Here is a 27417-nt window from a genome sequence, read left to right as displayed (position 1 = left end):
CCCCTTCCAACTCTATGATTCTCTGATTTGTAGAGATTACAAACAAAAGACCACACATAGATTTCCCTGGGAGTTCCTTTGCTCTTTTTCACTCTTGCTTGCTGTTGTTTCCTCTCCAAATTATTAGAAAATCCATTCACCATTCACCAACTGCTTCTTGTTTCTGGTGGTTTCTTACTACTCACAGAGTTTCCACAAAGTTTTATTCTTTGCCTCCTAAGTCCTAGGCCTATTTATTTGGAACACCTTTTAACCACTTAACAAATTATCATGAGCAATTATTGTGTAGTGGAAAAAGTTTCAGAGCTGGATTCCAAATCCCCATCCATACATGGTCCAAAACCTTCAGCTAGTATAAGATGACATCTGCATCTTGCACTCTATTGATTGTCCTTAATGTATTACATTTGCTCTAAAAGACCTGCATCAGGCTTAGGGGAAAGGGTCTATTTCAACTTGCTGTTTTTTGATATTTGAATACCTTAAAGAACTACCTTCTCTCATACTGAAGGTTCCAACATTTAAAAATAGCTTTTGGAGCCCTGATTCGAACATCTTCCTTGAGTGTGGGTTCTATTAGGAGCAGGAACTTTTTTGTGTGTCTGGCTGTAGAATTTTGTAGTGCCCTCCCTGAAAGTGGCTCAGCTGTGTTATTTTCTGACTTCATTTGAGAAGAGAAATAAATACTTTTATTCTGAAACACTCCTGGCAAGTGGAAAGAATAATATTCCCCTTTCTTAAAGTATCTTAAATTCATTGTATTTATTAAAAAAAATATTCTAAGTAATTTAAATTTACTAACATACACAATTTATTAACATATACAAGACAGGTAATACATAAACGAATTAATAAATAAATGCAGTAAAACTTGCTAGGTGACCTTGATCTTCAAGTTTTCCATGAAAGAGCAGGTTCACAACAGAGGTATTATCAAATATATTACTTTGGATGGACACCCAACTTTTTTCTTCACTGTGTAATGCCTTTACTCAATATATATTGGGTGGTTAATTACTATACCTGCTCAAGAACAGACCTTGACAGCAGTAAAATAATTCCACTAGCTGGCAATCCATCTTGGAGCACATTTCAGCATGTTGATGCTTATGATATAAATTCACTGGAGAACCAGGGGATCTGTGTCATTCAATTTGAAAGATCTGCTCTGAAGGCCTTGTTATATATGGTCCCATTTTCTGAAATAATGGAACACCCTTCTCATTGGCATTCTCATGGCACCTGTATGACAAAAATGTGTTATAAGGTAAAACTATTTCTGTTCCTTCAGGCTGTTGTTACAGGTTACTGGTTACAGGTTACTGAGGGTGCCTGAATCCTTGAAATTGCCTTGTATTGAACCAGATCCATGTCTATCAAGGTCACTGTTTCTGCTTTGATTGACAGCAGTTCTCCATGATTTCAGGAAGAGGTTTTTTGCAACTTATGCCATGTGATCTTTTTAAGTGGAGATGGCATATATTGAACCTAGGAGTACATCCATTCTCTATCACTGAGCAATGGTTTCATCTCAGTTTTAGTTTTGCCTGTTTGTTTTTTTTTTTGGCAGGTGAATATGATTGAAACTGCTTTTCTTCGGCTTGACTTACTTGCTGTTCAGTTGTTTCAGAGTTTTGTATTTGGTGTACTTCATTACACTTTTATTATATTTTACTGGGATCTTTATAACAGAACATTTCTGTCATATTTTTGTTTTAATTGTTTTATTCCATACTTACTTGACAACCTCTGAGCTATGTAGCAAGCTGCAAAAATATTCAGTAACAAAATAAAAGTTGTTATCTCTTAGCTTAACCTACCTCACTGGATTCATGTAAATATATGAGGGGGAAATGTAATTTATACCAGTTCAAACTTCTCATTAAATTATCAGCATGACATTTTTTAAACAAGATTTTTAAAAGATCCCCATTCTTCCTCCTCTATCAGGGATTTGAAAAATTGCATGAACTGCACAAAAGCTATGTAAAAATGTCATGAATATAGAACACCATACTATTATTTCCCATAAACCTGTTTCCTATATTTCTGATGTCACCAGTACAGATGGGCAAAGCCTATTCCTACAGTCTTCCTATTGGTGTAAATTTCCTTGGCCATGTGTGTGTGTGTGTGTGTATACACACACACAGTGCATATATACCTAGTCCCATCCTGGACTAGGCAGGGTCGATGTGACTGCTGGCACGTGAATCTTGTAATCATGTCTAGAAACAGCTCAGTCTTTCAATATATTATAGATGGTGCTTTGGGGATTTTCTGAGAGCCTTCTGAATGCAGTTCTGTGGATAGAAACCATTGACAGCTCCAAAATCCTATTGGTCTGGAATGCCAATTGCTGTTCATGCCTTTTTTGAGGTCACTCTATTTTTGCTCTCTGCAGGTTTTGACTCACAGCAAGAAGGAAAGTCTCCATTTCAACCGTGTTAGTAAAATCCAATCTAGTTGCTCGTCCTTTTTCAAGATGCTGTATTCTGCCCCATTCTTCAGTGAATTATATAACTGCAAGTTTTCTAAATTTGATAATGTACTCAGTACACTAAGTTCTATGCTGTAAAAAAATATCATTTAACAAGAATCCCTGGTGTGAAGACAAGGAAGCCACAATGGAAAAATATGTTGCTTTCATTAAGGAGCACAAATCTATTATTTTTTTCCCAGAGATATACTGCCATGAAGTACAATGATTATAATTTTTAAGGAAAATACATGTATCTTTGTCATATGGTGGTTTGACTAAAATGAAATATCATCTCACATTAAAAATGACTCTAGAATCTCACTTCTTTCTCCTTTCTGGCATAGCAAGGGTCATCACTACAAATGAAGTCATACTGAAAACAATGCTTGTGAAAAAAGCCCCATTTCTTGGCTCAGCCCAATACCAGGCTGATGCACGGGTTGGAGGGACACAATTTTGAAGTGTTATTGCTTATAAAACCATGTAAACACCTATCCTGACTACTTGAAAGCAAGTGGAGGAGCTGGGCTCCCAGAGTGTAAACAAGGCACTGCCATGAGGGATGAGACATTGGCTAGAGCCAAGGCTGAGCCTCTCTCTTCCCCACTGGCTGGAAGCCCTGAGAGTGTCATGAACTTGGCCAGCCAGAGTGGCAAGGCCGGTGCCAGCTAACTGCTCTTCACCAACTTCAACCAGGACAACAAGTCTCTGGCTGTCAGCAGCAAATCAGGTTACAAATTCTTCTCTCTCTCTTCTGTGGATAAACTGGAGCAGATCTATGGATGCACTGACACCAAAGATGTATGTATTGTGGAGAGACTCTTTTCCAGTAGCCTGGTGAGACTCAAGGCCCCCCAGAAGCAGAAACTCTGCCACTTCAAGAAGGGGACGATGATTTGCAACTACAGCTATTCCAACACAATTCTGGCAGTCAAGCTAAACAGGCAGAGATTGATAGTATGCTTAGAAAAGTCTCTGTACATACACAACATATGGGACATGAAAGTGATGCCCCCAAATCCTGAAGGCTTGTGTGCATTGTCGATCAACACTGACAATTGCTATCTGGTCAACCCAGGGAGCACAACCATTGGAGAAGTGCAGGTCTTTGACACCATTAACCTGAGAGCCACAAATATGATCCCTGCCCAGGATAGTCCTCTGGCCGCACTAGCCTTCGATGCAAGTGGTACCAAGCTAGCCTTGGCATCCGAAAAAAGGGACTGTGACTTGGGTATTTTCCATTCCAGAGTGGCATAAGCTTTTTGAATTCCAAAGAGGAGTGAAGAGGTGGATCAGCATCCCCTCCTTGGCCTTGAGACAGTGAAAGAAAAACCTCAGGAGGAGCCCACAACCTGGACAGGTTACTTTGGGAAAGTGCTGATGGTCTCCACAAACTACCTGCCTGCCCAGATGAATATGTTCAACCAGGGTCAGGCCTTTGCTACAGTCTGGCTCCCCTTCTGCAGGCACATAAACATCCAGAAGATTCTATTCCTGCTAGTGGGAGCCGCAGACGGGTACCTCTACATGTACAACCTGGACCCCCAGAAGGAGGTGAATGCACACTGATGAAGCAGCACAAGATGGACGGGAGCATGGAGCCAACCAACGAGATTTTAGAATTGGCATCCCGTGACCGGCAACTGGTAGCACAGACTTACAGCACTGCTGTGACTAAAGCCTACCCTGAGGACCTCAGTGCGGTCGGCCTTGAGGATGACCTCAACACCCTGCGATTGGACGAAAACAGCAAGCACTCACCAACACTGATGGAGAACAACCCCATTCTGGCCATGTAACTTCGATTCAATGCCATTAGGAGAGAGGAGGGCAAAGACATGGTTTTGCTTGGGTGGCTTCTGAAGCCTGCTTTATCTTTTAGCTGTGAAGGATCACTCTCTATCAAGTATATGTGTGTGTGTATATTGACCTTCCTGTTTGTCAAAAACATGCAGCTTGTGTGGTCTCTGGTCCTTCCCCAGCTTTGCATGTCTTGTCATGCCATGTGATCAGTTTTACTTTTTCTCCCTGTCCCTGCCATCATTTCCTCTTAATCTCTTCCCCCCCCCTTACTTTTTCCTGGACCACTTGGTTAATTAAAACTCCTTCTGAATGCTGACGGAGTGGAGTCAGATAAGTACTACTCCCTATGCAACTTTCACTTGATACAAAGAACATACCTGGGGTAGCTTGACAGTGAAAGGCAATTATTATGGCTTATTCTCCTATTATTTGTATGATAGTATTGTGAAATAAGATCTTACCTGATTTTTAATGATGTAAGCCACACTGAGCCTTGTTGGTTGGGAGAAAGGTGGGATAGAAATATTTTAAATAAATAATTACTGGTGACTGCTTTTGCATAACTTGATCCATTTTAATGCTTTCTTACCAGCAGCTGTGGACTTCACAAAGAAATTTTGAACATTTTGAATCAAAAATTGTATCTATGACATTTCTGTAAATTTCCAGCTTGAGCTTCAGCCCTGTGTGCTGCATCCAATATAGGTCCTAAGAATCTCAGAAACAGCTTTTTAGGGTGTGTGATGGGATGATGAAGACGAAGCATCAGACAAGTTCTGTAAGTGAAAATCTACTTGACTGATTATGCATGGGCAGGAAAGGCATGCCAGTGCTTGCATGCCAGTGGGGCTAATCTATGCTGATGCATGGCACTGGCGCCGTCCAGACCCTCTCCCGGCCTGTGTTTGGTCCTTTTATGGCCCACGGCAAGGGAATGAAGATTCTTCTGCATTCCCTGACTTGCTGTGGTAGCCAGAGGCCCAGCCAGGGCAGGCCCATGCGTAAGGGAAGAGCTGGGCCTTTGAGGCCTGATTCCTCCCCACACCTACAGTATCCCCACAAGGACACAAAATGCCCTGTTCATCATTGCAGTGCTGCAGAGCTGAAAGAGCATTTCTACACTCCTGTGGTGGGATCCCTGTGCCGCCCAGCCCCTTTTGCCACCGCTGCTGTGAGGCACAGCAGAACTTTCCTACCCCAGAGTTGTTTGTGTGCACACACAACTGCAAGGTGGACTTTGTGGGCCAGAGCATTTTGTCCTCCGTGTGTACATGGGAAGTGGTGGGGCATGCTGCCCTGCTGCTAGAAATCGGCAGTTGCCTGGCACAGTTGCCACCATATATAATTGGCCCTTGTGGTTCTTGTTGTCCTATCCAGGTTCTAATCTTGTAGCAATACTAAGAACAGCACTGGTGCATCAAAATGAAATGTTTTATTCATATCTACTTCCTTTACCATTGTTTCGTCTGCTAATTGTTTCTTATCACTGTCAAAATGGTGATTCTCTAGGGCAAAAAAAGCAATTATGAAAACTGCCCAGAAAATATTCTAACACACTTCTTTTTCTTAGCTGTAGGGCTTTTTATTTTCACCTACAAAGTAGACTGTAATAAAATTGAGTAATATCTGGATTCTCAGCAAGAGGGAGAGATGATATAACCATTACAGAATTTTTTTTAAATAACTTAATACAAATAGTTTCCCACTAGGCTATCGCAGCAGGATGCATCGTATAAAATCCTGACTCCAACTAGAGCAAGTTAAACATAGCTAAACCCCAGGGCCACACAACCCTTGTTAGCACTTTCTAAGTGAACACAGATGTCCTGTAATATCTCTGGCAAGACTTCCTTTTAAAAAGCAGAAAGAAGATATTAAAATAGAAGGGAAATATTCCATTATGAGTTAGCGGTTATAGGAAATGAAGATAACCCCCAGAATAAACTTTGTCTACTGTTTACTTGATACTGTTTCTTCAATTTTCACATCTGATAGGTGTCAGAAATACTTTAATAACATAGCAAGAAAAATAAATGTGTGTCTGCTGACAGGAGACTACAGAATTAATGGCCTAGACCTCTCAACTCAGTTCACCTCCCCACACAAGCCTAATCAAGCCAGCTTATATCTAACAAATTTTAACCCCATCGCCATGGTTACTGGACACAGGGGCTCAAAGGTTATAAAATCAGTTATTATGAGGGAACAGTTCTGGTGAGCATATGTGTAGAACTTCAGTTTATGGCTATTAACATTATACAAATGGGATCACTGGAGGCTGTGTGTTTGATAGCTCGTACTACTCTTCAAAGTGTTGCTAAGAAAATTAAATGGAGTATGTCCACATAGGTCTCATTCAAGCTAAATGAACACTGATTATGTTGTTTTCATAAGAACTCCACTAACTTGCTTGGAAATGCCATTCATTGTCTGATAAAAGGGTGAAAATGACTTCCTAAGATGGATTCTGCGTTATATAAAGTTTAATAAGGATTATCAAATGTGGGGACAGGTATAGATGGTATAGTGTCGAAGTCCCGCAAAATCCACATTAGCCAACACAGGGTTATTATTTCTCTCTTGAGTGCTGGCCCAGAATATAATAAGTCAGAGTTAGAGCTATTTTCACGTCATCTATGAGACTCAAGAAGCCACCTCACAATCCATCATTTAGGTAATTTTAGATAGCTTCCTTTCTATCTCTAGCTCATGTTTCAACTAATTCTGCTTGCTGGACTGACTAACCACTATGGCTACCAAACTACCCATGCTCTGACATTATTACTAATATCTAATCTGGTGGACTCCTTTTTTCCTGGAATCTTTGGTGAAGTCAAAAAAAAAAAAAAAAAGGCCCCAGAGCCTCACTGATGAAAGGGCCACCAGACAATTTTATCTTCAGCCAAGTAACTGGAAACAACATTTCTATTCCTCCATCTGTTGTCTGAAGAACCTTGGTCAGCAGCCCCATCATTCCAGGAACTTTAATCAAGACTTTAAACCATATAGCACTTTAAACCATACAGCTGAGCAGCAGGAAGCTCCTTACTACTCAATTTTTTTCATGAAATGCCACAACCTGCATCAAAAATCATGAAAGTTCACAATGGTTCTTTAGTTTGGAAACATTGCTCGACAAACCATGAACTGGCCAGGATTCATGATGAATTCATGATGTCAGCCAGTTTATGGCTAGCCCTATTACAGTGCTCTACTATCTACAAGAAATTAAAATTCTCCAGGACTATCTGTTTCTGCACCACCCAAACTACATTCTCCTACTATAGTCAACTAACCATGATAAACCTTATCTCAGATTGTTTTCATACTAGCCATATCATTTTAAAGGGTTGACTTTTTCATTTGTTTCTGCACTGAAATCTGCTTCTTCAGGTGCAGACCCAAATTGGACCCTCACTTGCCTTGAAGCAAAGGAACCCCCAGAAAACCCAATTTCATCTTTTCGAGCACGGTTTAACAGGGTTTAATTCAGGGTTAATTCAGTACAGACATGCATGCATTCAGGTTTTTTTTTTGCTGCACCTGCCATTTTGAGTAATTTGAGCATATCCTTTTCCTTGTTGCCATCCTCCCTCTCCCTCCTTTCCTTCCCCTCCCTTTCTCCATTCAAAAAAATCTGACTTTTTGTAAAAATGTTACAATGCTGTTTCTAAATTTTAAAAAGCAGTCTTGCACAGTAGGCATTATAACATTATAACCCAGTTTTTTAAAAAAATATTATATTCAGGACACTTGGGGGTGGGAAGCAATCAAGGGCACAGAATGGTCAGATTAAGGGGCACAGCAAAAAGAAAGGTGCAAGCATGCACCATTTTGCAAAACCACATTTTTTTGAAAAGAGGAAGGGGGCAAAGCATGATGGGAGGCTGCCTCCATTGAACTCAGTGCAGAAAGCATACAACGAATTTCAGACTGGGAAATGAGGAGAGTAAAGCTCAAATGTGGAAAGACTAGAGTTGACTTGCAGCATTTAAAGGAAATCCAAAGCAAGGCTAGAACAAGGTATGTTTCCTAGTGCAGAAATGGTCTTGCAAGGGTTTTGTAACACAGAATGGAAAGGTGAGAGGGAAGGAGAAAAGGACTGGTGAACTTTGAGTATATGAGGGTTGCTACAAGAAAGAATGAGGTGGCTGGATGTAGTCACTGAAGCAGTCGATATATCTTTAATGTATTTATGGGTTCCTCATTGCACAACTGGGCTCAGCAGATGAAACCACATAAAAGTTTTCACAGGAAGTGGTTACCAGGAAGGAAGAACAAAAGGCTGAAGGGGGTGGGACAAATAAAGGTAGGTTAACTGGTATATGGGAATGTCACAATAAAGCAGGAAAGGGGGAGAGGCTAAAGGCATTTTCAGGGAAAAGCAACAGAAAGATAAAATAAGATGCCCCCTGCAAATCCTTGTAGATTTCTTGCATGTATAGTTATAATTGAGAAAGAATTAATTCTTGTATCTGTTTCCTAGGAAAGAGATAGATTCTCTTTCCCATTTTCCAACATTATACCAAATATATCAATTTTCCCATTCCATGAAGGAGCTAGAAAAGTTTCTTGAAGTGTGAGGATATGTCACTGGTGACCAAGATCAAGATAATTCATGCCTCGTTGCTATGTATGGGTGTGAAAATCACGCAATGAAGAAAGGGCCCCCAAATGGTTATCAGAGAAAGGCAGGACGGCCAGCCTTAAATAGGGTGGACACGAGGCAACCCACCCTTTCTCCATGTCCATGCTGCCCAGACAGCTACCCTCTCGTTCCCCCCTCTTGTTTTGATGTTTTCTTTGCCGCAGCCATGGGTTATGCCAGGTAGGGAGCTTGTTGGTGGGGAGCTCATCTGCGCATGGGACTCCCTGGGGTAGGGGGTCTCACTAAGGAGACCAGCCAGTAACTGGGCACAGGCTACCCGGCTGGGAGGCCAGGGGCTCGGGGCCAAGCAGCCAGGGGACACCAATTGAGGCGGACGCCTGTTGGGTCCCTCTATAGTTGCTTCCCAGGAGATTCCATGGCAGAAGGCATCCCATCCTCCCGGCTAGGATTGAGGTATGGAGCCGGAACACCACTGAAGGGGGTCAGACTCCCCTACTGGACATTTGGTCCAACCCTCTGTTTGGGAGGGATCAGGTTAGTAATCGGCTGTGGCCAATTTGTTTGCCAAAAACTGGGTCAGTCACCAACTGCCAGTCAATTCATAGGGTCATTAGTAGAAGTTACTACGTAATGTGCATGCACACACACACACACACACACACACACACACACACACACAGACACACACTGTCCCCAGAAATGAACTCTGTCTGGCTTATGATGTGAATTTTCATATACAAAATAATAGGACACAATCTATAGGGTTAGAAAGGACTAAGTGTGGAGCTGGAAGTTGAAATAGCCCTGAAGCAAGCCAAACAGAGCAGTCCCTGCAGCACAACAAGCAGACTGGATTTGCTGTGCTTGACTGTGAGTGTTTCTTTTTTTGTAGCTAAGTGCCTTTGGGAGCAGAATTGCATATCACCTAGGAGGCATTGCATCATATAGCTGAGCCAATTATGCCAAACATGCTATTGGATTTCATTTGTTAGTTGATGACACACAAATCTGGAAATACTTGAAACTGTATATCAGGTTAGTGTGCATTTACTTTTCTGAGAGTCAGATGTTCCTTTGTATATTTATAATATAACATAGCTCATAAAACTTTTGTTTTATAGATTATAGTATCCATTGATGATTTATGGGTACGTACAGTTACCATGTGAAAGGACCCATAGTTCAAACCACACAATATACAAGGTAGAAATGTTTTTTTTTCACATTTTTAAAAAGTCAGTATAGCTTTAAAGATGCTTTTCTTTATTAAAACGATTTGCCTTTTTTATTTTCTCTCCCCTTCTGTATTTTCAAATACCACCAAATGGTCAGGATGGATTTGTATTGTTTATTTTCTGGATATGTCTCTGAGAACCGTGTTGTATATTGTTGAGGAAGGCCTTTGAGGCTGAAATGCTTACGGTCCTGTGCTGGTCTTTATCATCACATTTGTATAAGAATTTATAACAGCTTATGTAAAGCTTATTCTTGATTATTCTTAATGTATTTTGATATTCAGGCCTTATGTTTTTTAATGATATTATTGTAAACACCATAGAATATAGTTCTTTTGAAACAATTTTTATTTTCTGTAGCTTGACCGTTAAAACATTCTCAGTGAAAGAATATGTTACTTCTTCACCCAAACAGATAGTGGCGAAGACTAACCTATAGCTGCCATTGAAGAAGCAGAGAAGCCAGGCGGTGAAGAAGACACACTGGGGGAAGGGAGGCCAGTGTCACGTAGGACGGGCGTGGTGCTAGCGTGTCCCTCATGGGATGCGGTCGAGGAGGCGTGGGCTCATAGCTCCTTAAAAGTTGCCACATGCGGGGAAGCCCAGCCTTGTCCACCAGAACCGCCATCGGAACAGCATCCCTCCCACCCACCCTGATATCTTGGGTTTATATTTGTTGGGTTGGGATGACCACTGTTAATTATCTTTGAATTGCATTTTGTCACATCTGACAGTTCAGTATGGGATGGAGCCTGTTTTGGGGGGAGTTTGGTCTGCTCATGAGACTCCCCAGGTATGGGGCCTCCTTATGAAATGGCAAGTCTGCAAGCATGGCCAACCCAGCAGGGGAATCATGGAATCACAGAGTTCGAAGGTACCTCCTGGGTCATCTACTCCAACCCAACCATGCAGGACACCCACAACCCTATCACTGACAGTGTAACCTACCACCTCCTGAGGAATAGGGGAGGCATGGTGTTCATAGTGCCAGGTAGCTTTGGGTGGGACTAAGGGAGTGTATGCCTCTACTTGGCAACCCCAGGGTTTACTGTGCCAAGTAGCCTGGGGTGGGTCACAGGGAAGGCTGCACTTCCTCTTGGCACCCCAGGTAGGACATTTCCCTTTAGTGGGAATCCAGAGGCAATAAGTCCCACATGCCCGATTGGGAAAACAGGTGGGCCCCAGGGCACCTTTGGATGCTTCCTTTGGATGAGATCCCGGTGGCAAAGGAACCCTTGTTCACAGTGGGAAAAATGGGTGGGCCCAAGGTGCCACTTGGGTCTGGGTTCTTGTGGTCAGGCGACTATAAGTCAGGCTCCCTCTCCCATGCTGTGCCAACACTCCTGCAAAGTTAACAATAAAGCTGTGGCCTTATTTAAGACAATATAAATGCATATGCATCATCTTTGAGCCCAATGTTCCCTCCTGCAATTCAATAATTAACATGGGGTTTTCACTGCTACAGAAAGTGGTGGCTGTTGCAAGCTATCAGACTCCCTGGAGTTCAGAGCTTCTCTAAGAGGTGGCATGTAAACAAGTGCAGCTCACCTGGCTGGGAGGCCAGGGGCACTTTTGCCTGGGGGCTTGGGGGCAGCCAACAGAGGTTTACACCCTTTTGGCTCCCCCACAAAGGTCTCTTAGGGTGGTTGTCAGTAGGCAAAGGGATCTGGTCTCCTGGTTGGGAACAATGTGCGTCCCCGGGGTGCTGCTGGACTCCGTGGGGTCAGGCTCCCTCTCCCATGCTGTGCCAACCCTCCCATTGATTTCTTTAAAAAGAAGATAATGTGTAAATTAAATGCCCATTTAACAATTTTGAAAATAGAAATGTTTTTTTCATTCACAAGTCTGAACTAGATAATCCTAAGAAAATATGTTAACAAAGGTAAGAATATAATTTAATAACAAACAAACCCTAGAGGTATTGTTACATTCTCTATACAATTAAAATGTTGAAAGATGCAAGTCTCTTATGTCATATGTCTTAAGCTTTGTTTTTATTCTTTGATAAGATTCATAAAATCATAGAATCACAGAATCACAGAATCATGGAAGGCACCTCCTGGGTCATCTAGTCCATCCTCCTGCATGATGCAGGACACTCACAACCCAATTGCTCATCCACTGTAACCTGCCACCACCTTGAATCTTCACAGAATCAGCCTCCCCGTCAGATGGCTATCCAGTCTCAGTTTAAAAATTTCCAAAGATGCAGAGCCCACCACCTCCCGAGGAAGCCTGTTCCACTGAGAAACTGCTCTAACTGCCAGTGTGTCTATTAGATCTATAGGGCAAAAGTCCTAAGCCTAGACCTGCATGCTAACACTCAACTGGTGCCTAGTCAGGGCCAGGTACTAAGATTATATTACCACAGTTTTATAGCAATTACATTGGCTTCTCTTCTATTCCTTAGTACAATTCAAGGTTCTGTTTTGGGGACTTTTAAAACCCTGGGTGGCTTGGAAGTGGGGTATCTGGAGGTCTGTTTTCTTCCATATCTTTCTGTCTTGGAACTAAAATCACAAAGAGAGAGATGCCATATTGACTGTCCCATTCACTTAAGAAGGGCATCTAATGGTACATGACTGATGGCCTTTTCAGTGACAGCCTCAAAACTGTGAAACAGATGTTCCCTAAGATTTTTTTCATTTAGAAACAATTTTGCCACTTCTCCAGTGACCTGCATGACAGGACTTAAGGTATGTGTGTATGTGGGGGGGGGGGGGGGCGGGCAGGAGAGACTAAAAGTGAGCATCTAAACATTACAAGAGGCTTACCAAATCCAATCACTTTCCTTCCAGAACCTGCACTGTTCCTACTGATGTTCCAGTTAGGTCCTAACCAATCCTTTATTAATTTGTACTGAGTTGATATCCACAGGCATAGATAGTGGACAGCAAGCGAGAGAAGAAGAGCTGTTTTTTGCCCCCTGCTTTTTACTACCCAAAGGAGTCTCAAAGCGACTTACAATTGCCTACCCCTCATATCCCCACAATAGACACCCTGTGGGGTAGGTGAGGCTGAGAGAGCTCTGAGAAAACTGTATCTAGCCCAAGGTCACCCAGCTGTTTGGCAGTTCTTCAGATTAGAAGCTGCTGCTCTTAACCACTTAAATTTCTTCAAACATGTTGATAGATACACACACCCTCAATCAAGCTTGGCAGCAAGATAAATAGTACAGTAACGCTGTGATTGAAGGTGGGAGACTGGGAAGTGCAGTTGCTTGCCTGAGAAAAACAGGGGGTTTAAACTCTAAATATTGCACTCCTCAACAATTGGCTGGGGTACATTTCCTGCATACCAAGACCTGCTCCCTGTTTGGAAGGAGGCAGGAACAAAATGTCTCAGGGTGGGAACTGAGCTTCCTGGGGAGAGGAGAATGGTTAACAACGAACCTACCCAAAGTGTGGAATGCTTCATTTCAACAAATTATGCTCCTTGTGTAATGCTGCATGATGCCATGAGGAAAGAAGCAGATGCTATGTTATGGTGAGGGGCATGCAGTGCCTATATTTGTTCAAGATACCTGATGACCTTGGGCTAGCTATATTAACAGGCAGTCACAACTAATGCTTGGTATAACATGCACTAAACAGTGTACAGATCTCTCTTTAAAGTTGTTAACAGCTTTTGAAGAGGAACTAAGGAAGGAACTGAAAGAGTTCTGAGCACTGAGCCTTCCGAAAAAGCTATTTTCAGTTTTAGTCATTATGTTATTATCCCACCTCCATTGTCATTTGGCAATAGAGCAATGGTGGTAAAGTTCTTTTACTGTATTTTTTAATAAAATGCTCAGTGTGGCCTCAACTGAGTAACCTGTGCAGCTAATGAAGTCCCCAAAGTGCAAGAACCTTAAATTACAATTGGCACCAGCCTACTCTAAAACTGTTCTCTTCTGCCATGTAAATTAAAAATACAGAAGCACAGATGAATCTGATGAATTAACAATAGGCTGCTCATTTGGAACCAGGATACAGTTCTGACTAATAAATTTCAGGAGTAATTACTGGCAAGCATTAGTCCTGTTATGAAGGTAATGTGTTATTTTGGTTTATTATGTAAGGGCCTCATTTTATGATGGCTGCATTTTACTTCCACGTCCTGTCCTCTCATTTGTTAGGCACCTTTATAAAGAAAGGATTTAGGCGTATTTTAATGCTGCCTAAATATTGGTATTTAAACCTCAAACTAGATAGATTTTGGGAAGAGTTCTGCTTCACAGTTTTCTGTGTTTTAAAGGAGAAGACATCCCTTGGAAGAAAACGTCTTTGCTGCTGAGGTATCCCTCCACTATGATTATAAACCCAATAATTCTCACATTAAGTACAGCCATGTGAGTATGCAAGGATGTAGCTCAGGTAGAAGTCTTAAAAATATACATGGATTGCAGAATCAGCTGTACTCTGAGTTCACAGGGAACCTGCTATAAATCACACATACGGATTTGACAATTGCATAATTGTCAACTACAGCTGGTCCAAAACGCAGCGGCCAGGATCCTCACAGCAACACCGTGGAGGTCCCACATCTGGCCCATTCTTCACCAACTGCAGTGGCTGCCAGTTGAATTCTGGATCAGACTAAAGGTTATGGAAATTACCTTCAAGGCCATTCATGGTCAGGGCCCAGTGTACCTGAGGGACTGCCTCCCTGCCTATGCCCCCAAAAGAGCTCTGCGCTCCACTGCCACCAACCGGCTAATGGTCCCTGGCCCTAAAGAAGTCTGCCTGGTCTCGACCAGGACCAGAGCATTCTCTGTCCTGGCCCCCACCTGGTGGAATGAGCTCCCAGAAGAGATCAGGGCCCTGACGGAGCTTAAACAGTTCTGCAGGGCCTGCAAAAAGGAGCTCTTCTGCCAGGCATTTGGTTGAGACCAGGCACAACTAACAGCGAATGAAGGGCCCCCGCTCTCCCCCCTTCCTCTTAGAACTCCACCAGAGCGCTCTGGACCTGTTGTGCCATTGCACTGTTGCATTGTTATACTGTTATATTATACTGTTATACTGTTACAATCACTGTTATTAATATTAATGTATGATTATTAACGAAGACTGTTTCATGTATGGTTCATAAGTTCAATGTAAACCGCCCTGGGCCTCCGGGGAGGGCGGTATATAAATAAATAAATAATAAATAAACAAACAAACAAACAAACAAACAAACAAACAACCATATTTACATATAGATATTTTGTGCTATATTGACTAAAGCTTCCTTACAGTAGGGAAGAATTGCCATGATACACAAACACAGGAAGCTGTATTATTCTGAATCAGACCACTCGGTAGGGATAGGGGGTGATTTACCAGGAGCAAAAGGGAAGCCTAGCTGATATTGCAGTGACTTGTCTATGTCATTTCAGACATGACCCAGAAGTGATGTCATCATGTAGCAGCAATGGGGGTGATGCTCTAGTATTTGGGCAAAAATTCTATGTCAAATGTGGTTTCTGCTGTAGATTTTTGCCCAAATACCAGTGACGTTGTTGCCAATGTGATGATATCACTTATGGATCATGTTGCATGTGATGTATATACATCACTGCAGTGTCAACTGGGCCTCTTATTCTATGAAATGACACTAACCTGAGTTGCAGTACCTTTTTAAAAAGAAATTATTCATTACATTCAGCCCATGGAGAAAACATGCACATAAAAATTCCTTAGCTATGTATTTCTGTGTCACATTCTGGGCTCATCACAACACTGAGAATAACGGCATTCTTTTCTGTTCTCCTTGCCCTTTAAAGCATGGTTATAATCCAGAAAAAAACAAATCCTTGAAAGCTCTCTTTGATGTGTACATGAAAATGAAAGGAAAAAAGGTGCTACAGGAAGCAGGAGGATGCTGAAAATGGAGATGCAGTTTGTGAACTTTTCACACTTTTTCCCATTAGCCTAGAATGCAAACTTGCAGAAATATACTGTAATTTCAGGGTTCAAGGAGGAATAAAGGCAATGGAAGGAATAAAACATAGAACAATAATCCATTGGAAAACACGGCCACATCTTATTTTATTGGACTCAGTCAACGGAGCATTGGCACAGCATGGGGATGGAATCAAAATATCAGGTGACCTGCCTGCTGACTGGTTGATGAACCCCAAGCCCTCCTGCTTGAGGATAAACTGTGGAGAAGCAAGAACCAGGGTCCATATGGGTGCTGGCTGCTGCATGGTCCACATGCTGCCTGGTGGTTGCGGCCAGCCAGTTGCTCCCAGGTGGGCATGGGTCTGAGCAGCTCATCCAAGAAATGCATGATGTGTGGGCACACCATGAATTCCTTAATCACCCATTCAAGGAAGATGCTGAACGTTTTGAATGCTGCACAGTCAGTGGAGCAAATCATAGGCATAGCCTTGTCTACATACCCATTTCCACTACATTTGATCCCCAATAAGCAGAAATTCCCAGGGTGAATGCGCAATAAGTAAAAACCAGCTGGTATATAACATTTTGCCATGAAGGCACCAGGGCCACAGAAACATATTATTCTGACTGCATGATTCAAGAGGAGAAGGAGGAGGAGGAGGAGGAGGAGGAGGAGAAGAATTGGTTCTTATATGCTGCTTTTCTCTACCCGAAGGAGTCTCAAAGCGGCTTACAGTATCCTTCCCTTTCCTCTCCCCACAACAGACACCCTGTGAGGTGGGTGAGGCTTAGACCCATTATGCATGGCCACTGCTATGGTGGGTGGGGGTCTGATGGAAGATGCAGAGGAGGAAGATGCATGGCAAGCTGTGTATGAATGGATGGCGGAGCAGCCAGGGGCGACGACCGAAGAGACAGCAACGCAGAGGAAACGAGATGGGAGCACAGTGCAGGGCTTACGAGACCCGGCCCGTCAAGCAGGCCACTGCACCGGAAGCACCTGACAGCCAGGCTGACAAGGACATGCACTTAAGCAGACGACACGTATGGCAGGTTCGCTCAGTGCGTCCACTGGAAATGGAAGGGGGGTGAGCTAGCAGGCACAGAGGGCAAGGGAGGGCACAGTGGCCCGCAGCAGTTGAGGGGCTGAAGACTGCAGGATGGAGCGCAGGGCAGCCGCGGTGGCAGCGGCCCTCCCTGATTATGCACACTTTCTCTCCAGCACTGCATCTGGTTGTTTCCTGGCCAGGTGTCAGGCTTTACTTTCTTCTGTGTTTCCCTAATGCGGGTTTTTCGCTGACCCGCATCGAACCTGCGCCTGGCCTCTGCCAGTGGCATGAATTATTGGGGATTTCCGCTGCCAACATTCCAGCTCTGAGGCAGACCTTCCCCTCTGTGCATAATGGATCTTAGAGAGCCCTGGAGGTATTCTGCATGAAGCCAAACAAAACAGTTTAAAAAACAACCTGTTTAGACCACTTTATTATATTATAATCGTTGGTCTACATTGAATATAGTGTGTTGAAAAACTACGTTGCAATGCTCTCTCCATGAAACAATTCATAGTCCTGCTCAGGTGTAGTTTTTCCAACTCAACTTTATTCTCTAATGCAATCACTAATCTGCATAATGGAGGAGCTTCTCTGCATGACTAATAGTGCGTCGCAGGCAGGAGAGAAATGAATCGGTGAAAAGCATCTTTCAGAAACAATGCTTAAAAGACGCTTAAAGCACTGAAGAGGCAGTTCACCATGCAGAGTAAAATCAGTTTTGCGGAGTAAATTCACTCTTCTGTGCAGAGATCAGAAAAACAACAATTTATTTAGTGAGTTTTCATCGGCTTATCAATCATGCAGAATAGGCCCAGATATCACTGCTTAGTCAGAACAGCTTTACCAGTGCAGTGGTGAACATCCTTGTTGTTTAACCTTAGGCACCTAGTATATTAATTGCTGCTGTTGGTGCATTTTTAAAATATCAGCTCCCTAACGCAGAGCAGAGAACAGTATGTTTCAGTTAAACCAGGGAACTATTTCCCTGGACAAGAAGATAATTCTGTCCTGCAAACCTCCATCTCCTGGGGTATATCATGTTTCACTGGCCTCTGCAATCTCTTCTCTTTGGACCTCAGCTTGCACTCTGTCCATTCCTTTGCATCAGTCTAAACAGCCAAACAACCTAAGCTGTTTATTCTGTCCGATTCTTCTGTGACTTTAAAATAAAGCCAGCCAGCTTTGCATATCGAAAGGCACTCTTCTTGCACTGAATTATAGCAATGCATAAAATGATGTGATAGGCTGCACTATTTCATTAATTTAACAGTGCTCTCCTAAGCCGACTTCTGCCCTTCTAAGTCCATTAAAATCAATGGGCCTGGAAAGGTGTCACCCTGCTCAGGATGGCTCTGTCAGGCTCCCGTCCTGTTCCAAGTAAATGCTGTGATGTAATCAGCATAAAGCAGGCAGTGGGGGAGTAGTTTAAATTATCTGAATGAAATAGTACTGTTGGTATCCAATCGTTTTATTTATTGCTATCATTCCAGGCAAGAGGAGTATTTGTTTATTTGATCCTCCATAAAGATGAAGCCAAAACCTTTATTTAATGAAACTCATATTTTTATCAGTCTTTCACATACCCTTGATCTTCAAAAATAGCTGAAATCCAAGATAATATTTTCCTATTACACTTTATAAAAAATTATTTCCCTGTGCAATACGGGCAGACAGGTAGACTTGTCAGTATTCCAGAGTGCACAGAAGAAGAAAGGGAAGCAACAGCTTTATGTTCCATACGAATGTATATAATTTCTTCTTTTCACTCAGTGGATATAGGATCACATTATAGCTGCTGATGTTGGTAGCATTGGCATTGACAGGGAAGGCTATGCAAAGTTTATGATTTTAGGAAAACCATAGAAAGAACTTCGCCATCAGATGCAACTGAGGTTGGACCCCCATAGAATGCTAAGGACTTGACTGAGTGGGAAAGCCTGTCCCGCTTTTTCTTTAAGTATGCCTGTTGTGCATTCAAGCAACATCCTACAGAACGGAAGAGAAAGAGGAAGTTCTTTGCATGGGAACTTTCCTTGCTTTCCTTACTCTCAAGGGTGACATGAATGCTAAAGCATTCTTTCAGAAAACAGTCATTCTGTGAAACAATGGGAAGAAGGGAGAAAAGGGAACTTTGAGAAAGGTGCTTGGGAAGAGTATGTCTTTTGTCATCATGGACCTTGTCATTAATGATATTTCAGATACTGACCAATAATGTATTTGATAATTACACAGCCATCTCACGAACAACAATTTAGAATAATGGTGGTGATATCTGGAAGGGAATTGAACCAACCACTGTTTCCAACTGTAGTTTGAGTGGATCTGTGTTGCCATTGTTGCTTAAACAGATGTCTGTACACGGCTAAAGTTTAGCTATCCGGTTATAATTACAATAAGGAAGATTATTTTCAGTACTGACACAATCATTACTAAATGCAACTCATTTCCCCATGCAGCACGTGCATATATTTTCATATATATGTACTGAAGACAACATAATGCCGATATGCTACAAATGTGCATGTTTATACTTGATAAACACATACTAATGCTGTTATGTCCAAAAGCTATTTTCTATTCTATATGTTAAGATTGGTCATAAAGAGCAAGTGGCTCAAGGAAGTGAGTGGGATGAAGTCTGAGAAAGAATGGAACAGTTATTTGAGGTCATGGAATTTGCCACTCTGGTAATTGGAAGATTACATTCTTGGATGGCCTTTCAAGTATTAAATGTTTCAGCACATCTGACCAATGGGAAGAAAACCTCCCACACATAACATCTTATGAAGTATTAGCTGGTGGTATGAGGGAGTACTCAAACTATATTTGTGAGAATGGCGGAGAAACGTTCACTGCTTTATAAATAAAAATGCACTTTTTGTATTTTGAGGCAAGCTCTTTTAAATGGGTATTTGGATTTTCAGCATGGTGGCAATTGTTTTGGGATTTTGGTGGGAGGCAGATATATTAGCTCATTGTGTAAGTCTTGTTAAAATGTTTGCACTTACAAAAAATGTACAGATGATCATATAGGGCTGGTTCCTCCCAGATTTTTCACTCAATCCCACCACCCTGCAACCTTCTTCCTCAAAGATTTTTCTCTACATGAAGCACACGATCTTGGGCATAACATTTTAATGTTCAAAAGTGGCTCCTCCTGTGTCTTCTTTCTGTGGAAAATGTGATAGCATCCAGCCCATAATGAATAAATTGACTTTTAAATTAATAGAGGGACAAAATAATAGAGGGACAAGACTGAAACAGCGTTTTATTTACTGATATTACCTCTCATGCAGATTCTGAGACTAGGAGGAATTTAAATTAACATTATGAGTGAGGAACCTCATATGGCTTCTCTTTTATATCTGTCTTGATCCAGAATCTGTCATAAAAGTGGCAAGTTCTTTTCCTGTTTCAGGTAAGAAAAACTAATGGAAGGTTTTCTGTTCATTAGTCCTGGCTTTCCCCCTGTGTATTTGCAAAGGGGATTGTGGACACCTTTGGTACAATATGGTAAAATCCATCTTACATTTAAGGGCAAATTGTCATGCTGAGTCCCAGGCCATTTTCATCTGAAGGTCTTCCACTGGAGAAATATTAGTTTTGACAGGATTTCCCCTTCTTTCTCATTATACTCAGAGGCAGCCTGCAGAGAGAGAGATTTTTCCCCTCCCTCCTTCTCATTCTTTCCTACAGGGAAGGAAGAAAGAACATGATCAAAATGAAGAGCCTCCCCTAAAAATCAGTTCTGTGAAACTGGAATCCCCGCTGTTAACAGTTGGAGCTGGCAGCAAAAGCCATGTTACTATATTTCTTCTCTTTAAGTGATAGACTTCTATCAGTGGAAAAGAAGAGAACTGAATTGTGCCGCTTGCCCAGCTGTATCCAATTACCCCTTCCCAACATGCCAAGGCTTATTCATCATTCCAGTTCCGTTTTGAAGTTCTGGTGCACACTACTGGTATTTGTGATCCATTGCCCCCAGTGACATTTTGAAAAGGCATTAGAATATGAGGTAAGCCACACCTGCTGCATGGCACTGTGATCTGTAGCATTTAGAATGTGAACATACCCATGCCAGTTCAACTCTTTCCCCTATGGGGAAAAGTAGGTCTATCATTAAACAATATGCTGACTGATGATGCTGACCAATTATGCATGGCGGCAACTACACCAGGCTGCCGCCAGTTTCTTATGCCTGGGAAGCATGCCCTGTCACTTCGCATGTATGCATGGAGGATGAAATCCCCTTGCGCACATGATCCACCCAGGAGTTGTGCGTGTGCATGTACCACTCTGGGGCTGGAAGGTTCAGCCATGCCTTGCAGTGGCAGCAAGAGGAGACAAGGACATGGGGGTCCCATAGCACGATGATTCAATCGCCTTCCCGTCCTCTCCCCACAGCAGACACCCTGTGAGGTAGGTGAGGCTGAGAGAGCTCTGACAGGACTGCTCTGTGAGAACAGCACTATTAGGGCTCTGACAAGCCCAAGGTCATCCAGCTGGTTGCATGTGCAGGAGCGGGGAATCAAACCCACTACACCAATACACACACGAGGTGAAATCCTTGCTGCATCACCTGAATGTTTCTCATCAGTGCTTAACTAGAGGAAAATGTAAAATAGCTTTGTGCTTGTTCAGTAGCTTGTTTTTCAGACTTTGCTGAACATTTTGCTTTGGACATTGAAAGGTCAGGACTGGCTAACTGGGTCTGTCGTGTCAAATGCAAGGACTCGGTATGGGAGGTTGGCTTGGAGATGTTTCCAGACAAACATCCAGAAGAGCTGTGGTAGTCATAATGCTAACAAGCCTGATGAAAGAATAGGCTGCCTAAAGAGGTGGTGAGCTCCCCCTCACTGGCAGTCTTCAAGCAAAGGTTGGATACGCACTTTTCTTGGATGCTTTAGGATGCTTTGGGTTGATCCTGCATTGAGCAGGGGGTTGGACTAGATGGCCTGTATGGCCCCTTCCAACTCTATGATTCCGTGATTCTGTGATTCTGTGATTCTGTGAAAGAGGGATAGCTGAAGCTTTTCTCGGCATGGGGTAAATAACATCACTTGGTAAGTAATACCACATTCAAGGGAAAGATTTTTTTTTCTAAGTAGATAGTAACCATTGGAGGGAATTCTCTGGGATAGGTAGTATTACATGGCAGCCAAGTCCAAAAAGTAAAAGTCCCCACTCCAGAGCTTAGAACATGTTTATAAGACAACATGAGAACCAAGAAAGATTATAAGGCAGGGTCAATTCTGGAGCAAGGTAAATTAGCCCATGGTACTGCTGACACCTCTGTATGATATAGGGGTTAAGAGTGGTGGCTTCTAACCTGGTGAGCTGGGTTTGATTCCCTGCTCCTCCACATGCAGCCAGCTGGGCTCATCACAGCCCTGATAGTGCTGTTCTCACAGATCAGTCCTGTCAGAGCTTTCTCAGCCTCACCTACCTCGAGGGTGCCTGTTTTGGGGAGAGCAAGGGAAGATGATCGTAAGCCACTTTGAGACTCTTTTGGGCAGTGAAAAGTGGGGTATAAAAATCAACTCTTCTTCTTCTACTGAGGCTGAACTATTCCCAGCACTAGTTTTTTCTCTCTCCATAACTATTTGAAATACAATGAATCTTCCAAATGCAGTACTACTTTAATAAAGAGTTATTTTTGGTGCACACAAAGAAAATCATGGTTCAACATCATCAGTCCTACCTTCCCTTTTGCTGAAAACAACAAACCGACATAGAAATATAAGGCTTCCATTTACAATTTGTCAAGCCCTTGAGGCAACTCAAAACATTACAGGCCTTGGTCCCTGAATTTAGAAAGTCTACGGTTCAAGGCAAAATCCTGGTCAATAAAGACCTTTTCTCAAAAGGTAACATCACTTACTCTATTAATATTTAGTCTCCTGTAAGCAAAGCATCTTTTGAATGCGAGAAAATGTTGTGCCTGCTGTAATAAGGCAATTAAAAGAAGCTTTTAAAGAATTCTGCCAGCACTAAGAGCCAAGTTTGACCTGGGCAAGGAGTTCCCAGTAGTTTAGACTCGGGCATGTAGAGGTGGGGTAACCCTTCTCTCTCGTTTTCTTGACCTTGAATGGTCCAGGAGAGTCTCTGGACATTGCACATCAAGGAAAGAGCATGGGGGTGGGCTTAGTGGTTCTCATCCAAACCAGGTACTTGAAAAGTGAGTTTTGAAATGAAGTTCTTTAAAGAAATGAGTAGGTGGGGAAGAGGGTGGTATGCATCATTCCTCTGTCTTTGAATCAAACAACGCAAAACTGACTAAATTAAAAGAAACATTAAGACAGACGGATTTCATGGCAGTCTCTCTGCGCTCTCAATATTTTCATCATGTAAGAAAAGAAAGCGATGTCTGCAACAGGATGCCTGACCTAAAGATATGCTGAATCTGAAAGCAAAGACAGGAATGCTAATAGACACATTGGGTAAGAGCCTCAGCTGTGACTATAATCAAATTGAAGCAGGGAGGAGGGCAGCAAAAGTGGCTTCAAGCCATCTTTTTCCAGCTCACTGATTCTGGAGTCAGCCAGGGGCTGCCTTGGTCCTTCATGTCACTTAACGTAGCCTCCAGGCTGTTACAGCAGAGCACACACAGCATTATAGTTCTTGAAGCTGAGGATAGCAGGAATGTTTCTGTTCTCTTGCCTGGCTAACTTTTCCACAGGAAATACCCTTCATACAAAAGACAGGAAGACCCCTCAAAGAACAGTATATGGTGTCTTTATGGTATGCTGGGTACTTATGGATGCAAATGGACATACGGCTCCAAACAGATGAGAAGATCTATTGAAGACTTGTGCTCATATCTTATGCTTCCAGCAGCCTGTGATATGACATAGCCTTCCTGACAACCCTTGCACCTAGTTACAAATGCACACATTAGGAGTGCCTTATTGAATTCTACCCCAGTGAGACCGGAGATTCTTCCTTATACTAATCTCTCACATCTTCTCTGTCTTTCTTTGCATTTTCCCCCCAATGTGCCCCGCAACAGCATGCCTGCTTTCCATATACTTCAATAAAAATATTTCTTTTCTCCCTATAGGTGCAATGCTTGTCATAGGAGGGAAGCGCAGTACATAGGGCAGCCTAGCTTCTGACACTCTGCTTTCCTCCAGTCCCTGTCTTCCTGAGAATACAAACAAATACCTGGCTTCTCTCTTCCATGTGTCCTGCTTATTCCATCGATTGTACACAGCGTGTGGAGGATAGAGGTCCAATCCCTGCCCTCCCAGTCTGTTGGCGGCGTTCCACCAACTATGCAATCTCAGAGGGGTTTGCGTATACTGTGACTCCCCTTTCTGTCACTGGCTCTCCTTCTGCACAGCCTGCAATGAACAGCTGGGGAACCCATCTCTGGCCTCAAGCCCTTTTGGAGACACTGCTTCAACCTGTGCATAGCTGTTGCCTGGTCTCTGCTTCTCATGAAGACAGTAGACTTATGAGAACAGAAATGCTCTGCTTGTTCATAACCTCATGTGGCTACTGCTTTAACCCAGTTTGAGAACCTTGATTGACAGGGGATTCAAATGGAATTAGGCAGTCGAGAAAAAGTTGAGAGTGGTAGTTAGAACAGTGAAGTTCAGTTATGTTGGGTGAAAGGATTAAGGAGGCTACAGAACTAGGGAAGTGGGATCAGTAATACTTACCTGAGGGAAAGAGGTCCTAGTAAAAGGGTCTGTTTAAGAAGGAAAATTGGGGCCTTTTCGCACGGGGATCTTTGTTGCAAATTGTTTGCGGAATGAAAAATCGCCATTTAAAATAGTGGAATTCGTCGTTATGCATACCTGCCTTTGTAGTGGAATCAGTTGCGTTTTTTAGCGTTTCCCACAGGCTTCCGGTCTCGGCAGAAATCGCTAGAAAGGAAGCGCTATTGCCAAGCTCGTCCCGCCCCTGGCCGTCAAGCAGCCAATGGGCAGCCGTTAGCATGCTCCCAAACAGCCCCTTTCCCTTTAAGAAAGGGTTTTTAAAAAAAAAAACAGACCCATAGCAACGAATCTAGGTAGATTCGTTGCTACGGAGAGACCCATCCAGCTGCCTAATGTGAGCTGTCGTTTGATTGTATGATCGTTGGCACGCTGCCTCGAGTGATAAAAAAAAAATCCCCCCCCCTCTCACGGGCCCGATTTTCGGCTGAATTTATGTGTAAAAAATAAAGGGACTTTATTTCAGCAAACGGGCTTTTATGTGGTTTGTGCTTAGTGACTAAAGGTGAAGGACTGAAGCCAGGGAAGCCTCTAAACAGAAAGAGGCTCGCTGGTGCGTTTATCCCCGCTCGCTCGGAGAAAAAAAAATGGCGATCGCTTCGCCGGAAGTTTGGAGGACAGGCTCAGGAGGAGGGACTTCGAAGAACCAGCAACAATGGTAACACACAGGTCTTTAGCGCTACTGTTGCAGATTGGTTGCAGGAGTGTATCGCTATCCGGAGGGTGAATCCACTTTTCTGGATTCCCCTGAAAGCGCTACAACGAAGCGCTTTTTGCGGGTCGGTTTCAGGATTGTTGCAGATTGTCTACGACGTCGTGGGTTATGGCAAATTAGTAGCGTTTCCAGTTAGCAACCATTGTGCTATTTTGAAGCCGTGCGAAATGGCCCTTGGATCTTATGAATGTTCCCACCTTCTAAAAGTTCAGTAGTTTTGAGACAAAGAAACTTATGTCAAGTGACTGCCAAGAGATCACAGTTTTACAGACATATCTGTATATCAAAATAGCAAATTCATTGGGACAAACTACTTATACTGCTTATAATTATACAAAGTTATCATTCTTGTTGTCTGTTCACCTGAAGTGTAAACTTGATACCTACATGACTTTTTCCTATAGAAGCGAAATGAAGCAGTTTGTTTGTTTTGAATTAACATCAGCCTCTTGTGTGCTATCATCATTCTACAAACAAAGGATTTTTGACAGTTCCACAATTCCCCAGGCTGGTTTAGCTTATATTGGTACACATTTAAACAAATTGGGGGAGTGGGCAAACAGAGAACAAAAAATAAGAAACAGACTGCTCAACTAAAGAAGAAGTGAAAGGGAAGTGGGGAAATCTTCTGCCTTCAGGTTCTGTTCAGAACAGCTGCAGCCTGAGGCCCCTCAAAGGCGCAGTCTCCAACAATGACCCTAAGTGGCCCTAAGTGGGGCCAGGCTTCTCCCTACTTCTTGCCAAGAACATCTGCCTCTTCTTTCCAACTCCCCAACAGTCTTCACTGTCTGCCCCCAGAAAACACAATCAAAAGATCTGCCCCAGAGAAGACCAATTCACCATCAGAACAGTATAATAAGGATCCACTTTCCTTATCTATTATTGACTCATGAGAGCCATCACCAATATGGTTGCTGGAAAGTGGAAATCTCCCAAGGGCCCAAAGGCCCAAGGGCAATATTGAAATCTCTTCTAATGCTTTTGTCTGGAAGACAGCCCTTTAGAGACATCAAGGTGCCATAACAATTGACATTCCTGGAGATTTTTGGAGAGTAATGACAGATGTTACTTACTATTAGTAAAAAAAAGAAACGCTAATAAAACAAACCTTCTTGACTTCATGCACCTATGTTTCATAGTGAATTTAGTACGGTAAAATAAAAGTAAAATAAATACAATAAATAAATAATAAATGAATAAATTAAAGGAGGTGGTGAGGTGGTTCACTGAGCTCCCAAGGAGCTAGTCCTTGAAACTGCAGTATAATAAAATAAGCTAACAAGATAATGGTTGTGACAGTGGTGATAACATATTTGATTTAGTACCACATCAGAGACTACCACAGATGAAGACTACAGATGCACCAGGATGCATCAGAAAACTCCTGTAAAAGAGCACAATGTGTTCAGAAAATTCCACTGCATTCAATCAAAGAACTCTGTGCTATGGTTATGCAATTAACGTGCATTGTAAAATATTTGTCTGGAATGCACCGGTGATGCACCCTTCTTTTGTGTTCTTTGCCACCATCCTGAGACTGAAAAGGAGTAAGAGCAGCAGTTCTAGAGATATGCCATAGGGATGCTGGAGACCAGATGGATTTTTTGTCTAATGGATAGCAGCACTATATAAAGATTCACCTTTTCTTTTCTGATAGCTACTACTGTCATGAAGATGAGAAGTACCTGGTCTTAGAAGACTTAAAAGACTGAAGGGATTCCCAGAGAATGTGGTCAGCTTAAGCCCGTATGATTTCATTAAAAATATAAGGATCAAACTCTGGATCTGAAGGGATCAATATCAAGTTTCCAACAATAGTCATCAAGATTCTTCTGGAAAGCTCATAAGCAGCAGACCTTCTCGTTTGTTTGTCTCCCGGTATCTGGTGTTATGAGGTAGAGAGTTTGTTATTTCAAAAATACTGGAAAGA

At 42.6% G+C, this 27417-nt stretch overlaps 1 pseudogene; it reads left to right on the top strand.

Annotated features, from left to right (window-relative positions):
• Positions 1–3112: 3112 nt before the first annotated feature.
• LOC143844158 (WD repeat domain phosphoinositide-interacting protein 2 pseudogene) lies at positions 3113–4284 on the top strand (annotated as a pseudogene).
• The last annotated feature ends 23133 nt before the right edge of the window (positions 4285–27417 follow it).

This window comes from Paroedura picta, chromosome 9 (assembly GCF_049243985.1).
Source record: "Paroedura picta isolate Pp20150507F chromosome 9, Ppicta_v3.0, whole genome shotgun sequence".
Lineage (NCBI taxonomy): Eukaryota > Metazoa > Chordata > Lepidosauria > Squamata > Gekkonidae > Paroedura > Paroedura picta.
The sequence above is the reverse complement of the archived record's forward strand: the minus strand, read 5'-3'. Positions and strand labels throughout refer to the sequence as shown.